Source organism: Dipodomys ordii, unplaced genomic scaffold, assembly GCF_000151885.1.
Source record: "Dipodomys ordii isolate 6190 unplaced genomic scaffold, Dord_2.0 Scaffold87, whole genome shotgun sequence".
NCBI lineage: Eukaryota > Metazoa > Chordata > Mammalia > Rodentia > Heteromyidae > Dipodomys > Dipodomys ordii.
Genome location: NW_012267303.1, coordinates 727,068 through 731,102, shown reverse-complemented (window position 1 = coordinate 731,102; position 4,035 = coordinate 727,068). Strand labels below are relative to the sequence as shown.

The window sequence follows — 4,035 nt, the reverse complement described above, 5'->3', positions numbered from 1 at the left end:
AGCCCGGGGCGGGCGCTGGGCTGGCTCCCCGGCCGGAGCTCCCCGCGCGCCCGGCTCCCGTCCACTTGCCCAGTGATAAGCCCCGCGTTGGTGGCTTGCGCTGGCTGATAGTTGTGCTGTGTTTCCGAGTTTGCAGAGCAGCCCCCGCGCTTGGGTCCCGGCTCTATCTTTCCGGGGTCGGACAGCAGCAGCAGCATTTATTTATCCGGCCAGTAGTAGATGTGGTAGAGAAGCCAGGGAAGGGTGTGGCCAGGGGCTGCCCAGAGGGGCCACATTCCCCTCGGCTATCCAGGTCCCAGCGTCTGAGTGCACTGATCTGCCATCACCCCAGATACAGCCAAGCAATTACAGAGATTTGAGGGATTTTTTTTAAAAATTAGGAACAAGGGTGTACAGGGGTCAGCCAACAGGGAAGGGGTGATCCTTGGCGTTTCTCTGGGCTCCCACGGTTTTAGGAAGAGGAGATTGTATCTTTCACCAAGTGCCACTTTTGGACAAAGCTTTCACAAGCATCGTCTAGGCCCGAGGGAGACTCAGGACTTTTCTCTTACGGTGTCACAAATGACTTTGTGTTGGCCACCCCAGGGGACAGTGGGTGGGCACTTGGGAAAACCACTTTCAGAGGAGAGGTGAATGGCCTGTTCACACACCCAGCAGGAGGGAAGCAGAGCAAAGGGCACTCATGATGGATCAGAGACACCGCCCATGCAGGTCCCAAGTACAGATCTATAGTTCTGGGGACAAGTCGGTGCTCTCAAAAACCTTTCTGGAGGACTGAGAGTATGGTTCAAGCTGTAGAGAACTCGCCAAACAAGTGTAAGGCACTGGATTCAAGTGCTACTGCTGCCAACAAGCAAACAAAACAACAACCCAAACCAAAGTCAGGCTCTGGTGGCTCATGACTGTAATCTCAGAAGGCTGTGGTCTGCAAAGTGCAATTCCAGACCCAATACACAAATCCCAGAAACTCTCATCTCAACCTGCAAAACGCTGGATGCGGAAGTATGGCTCAAGGGGTGGGGCACCAGCTATGACAAGATGAGAAACAGAGGGAGGAAGGAAAAGAAGGAGGGGGTTAGGAGGGGGGAGGGAAGAAGGGAGAACACTGTGTACTGGCTTCACACAAAATGGTTGAGTCCCTCTTTGACATCTTAGTAACTACTAGAAGCTTTGGGGGCACTTGTATCTTAGGTCACAACTTTCATGCTTTCTTGGGCCCCTTTCCACATTTTCCAGCTTGAAGAAACTCTAAGAGGTAACTATTAATGTGCTCACATTACTGAAAAGAATGAAGTCGCTGAGGCCCAGGCAGGCCCCAGCTGTACCAGGAGAATCTGAGCCATTGCTGAATGCATGCACCTGCGTACCCAGCCACAGATGCCAAGACGGTGAAGAAGCTGGGACACTTGGAGGAGGGGGCGGGAATACCTGGAGAAGGCCACCTGTAGTTAGAAAGCACAGGTGGCTCATGATGTAACCCTAGCTACTTCGGGAGGCTGAGATCTGAGGATCATGGTTCAGCGCAGGTAGGAAAGTCCATCAGAATCATATCTCTGATTAACCAGCAAAAAGCCAGGAGTGGAGCTGTGACTCAAGTGGCAGCCTTGAGTGAAAAAGCTAAGGGACAGCACACAGGCCCAGAGTTCAAGCCCTAACACTGGCCGGAAGGAAGGGAGGGAGGGAGAGGGGGAGGGAGGGAAGCAGGGAAGGAGGAAGGGAGGGAGGAGAAGGCAGGAGGGAGGGAGGGAAGAGAATGAGACTGTCTCTCCTTGTCTCCCCATGGGTCTGGGGTCCAGGCCTGGCTATCTGGCTGTCTGTTTACCTTGTAGCTGAGGTAAGCCTTTTCCAGGAACTGTCCTCGGCCTCCAAGGGTCACCGGCTTACCCTCTGCTGATCTGTAGTCTGTCCAGCTGAAGTTTGTGTGTCCCGGTATCACCACCGGGGCCGTGGCCTCTGATCTGGAAGTGTGCCCACGGGTCAGGTGGTAAAAGTCCACGGGGCAGGAGGAGGTATTTGCTGATGGCCTTGTGGCCAGACCTGAGTGGGGGCCGGCTGTGAGCATGAACTTGGCTGCCGCCCGGGCATGGCATCAAAACCCCCCAGGCCAGGCGACTAAGTATGTTTACACGAAAGCACAACACTCACAATAACTCAGGCCTGGAGAGCTAACTCCCATTTTACAGATGAGGAAATTAAGGGCCAAGGTCTCCTAGAGGAAGCAGGCACCCAACGGCCAGCTGGCGGGGACAGGAGCCGCTTGCTGGCCTGACACCTCAGCCTTTGGCAGACGTAGGAGCAGAGCGCTCAGAGAGGCTCCTGCTCCTGGGGCTGGCAGCACCATACTCCAAAGCCAGGACAGGAGAGAGTCGCCAAGCTAAGAGGAGGGTGGGAAGGTTCAGGACGGGCAGGCTCTGGCCAGGCTGGACCTTGGGGCTTTCTGGAAGTCTGTGTGTGTTCCCAGGGCTGGAAGGAGCCTGCTGTGGACCGTAAACTCCATCAGATTAGCAGCAAATGATGAGGTTTGTGTTAAGCCAAGCACTGGTGGCTCACACCGGTAATCACACAGCTATTCAGGAGGCTGAGGTCTGAGGATCGGGGTTTGAAAATCAGCCAGGCAGAAAAGTCCTTGAGATTCTTCAATTTAACCAAAAATTCAGAAGTGCAAATGTTCCTTAAATGGTTGAGTGCTAGCCTTGAGGAAAAAAAAAAAAAAACAAGAGTGTAAGCCCCTGCATTCAAGCCCTGGTGTGCACGCCTGTGCACGTGCACATGCATGTGTACACACACACACACACACACACACACACACACACACACACACGAGGTTCCTGTTAACTAGTACCTATAATCCAGGCAATGCTGGTGGGTGAAGCTACACTTTCTAGGTCTGTCGAATCTGGAACGTTCTGCAGGCCCAGAAACTGCTGTTGTCATGGGCACTCTACCTCCCTGATAATTAACCTGTCTCAGTCTGAGGTTTGCAGAGTGGCCTTGCTCATGCTGGGCCTGCCAGGTGTGCTAGGTTTCTAGCGTTCTCCAGAAGGCTGAAGCAATCCCCCAATCATCGCTGCTCCTCCCTGGCAGTCCACCCAAAGGACAGACATGGGAGCTCCCTACCACATCCCCAGGGGATGAGACTTCAGGCCCTGGCACTGGGTCATGGGTGTCACTTGTTGTTTTGTTGTTGTTTTGCTGCTACTACTGGGGTTTGCACTCAGGGCCTATGCACTGAGCCTTTTCTTTTCCCCCAAGGCCAGTTCTTTATTACTTGAGCCAAAGCTCGATTCCCAGCTTTTTGGTGGTTAACTGGAGATAAGAGTTGCATGGATTTGTCTGCCTGGGCTGACCTCGAACCACAATCCTCAGATCTCAGCCTCTTGAGTAGCTAGGATTATAGGTGTGAGCATCAGCGCGTGGCTCCTGGGTGTCTTTTGTCTAGCCTGCAGCAGGGACTTGGAGCTTCTGACCCAGTGTGACCTGCTGGGGGCTGGGGAAGCTCACCTCAGGTGTGATGGGTAGATGATGTGGTCCCGGCGGAGGTTGGCTGTGGTCTGGACGAGGCCTGCCCCTGATGCACTGCCTCGAGTGGGCGGGGTGGGGGGGGCCGTGCGCAAGCAGATCCAGGAGCCCCTGTTACTCGCGTCTCACATTCTGTGGTTTGAGGCACCTGTGGTCCACGTTGCTCCCCAAATAGGAAATGGAAAATGGCAGAAATAAACTGTTTTACGTAGCTTCTAATAGCGTGCGTTGCTCTCTTTGTTCTGTATTGTTATTAGTTGTTACTCATCTCTTCTCAGGCCTAATTTATAAGTTAAACTTTATCATGTAGAGGAGAAAAAGAAATAAAACGGTACCTATACCCAGTGTCTATGAGGCTGAGTTGTGGACATCCACTGGGGTCTCAGGGTGGACCCTGGCCACAGGGAGAGAGAGGGGCTTTAAAACAGATAGACCCCACTTCCGCCTGCCTTCGGCCTGACCCCCCGCCTTCCACTGAGCCTCCCCGCTTCAGTTACAAAGCAAGCTGAGCCTTGG

At 53.7% G+C, this 4,035-nt stretch overlaps 1 protein-coding gene across 2 annotated transcripts in view; it reads right to left on the bottom strand.

The window, feature by feature from the left end:
• Ppara (peroxisome proliferator-activated receptor alpha) overlaps positions 1–1,891 on the bottom strand; it is a 53,703-nt gene extending 51,812 nt beyond the window's left edge. For both annotated transcript variants that reach the window (XM_013025743.1, XM_013025745.1), the window contains exon 1: positions 1,823–1,891. The gene's annotated coding sequence lies outside the window, so the exon portion shown is untranslated. The remainder of the gene's footprint in view (positions 1–1,822) is intronic.
• Positions 1,892–4,035: the final 2,144 nt, after the last annotated feature.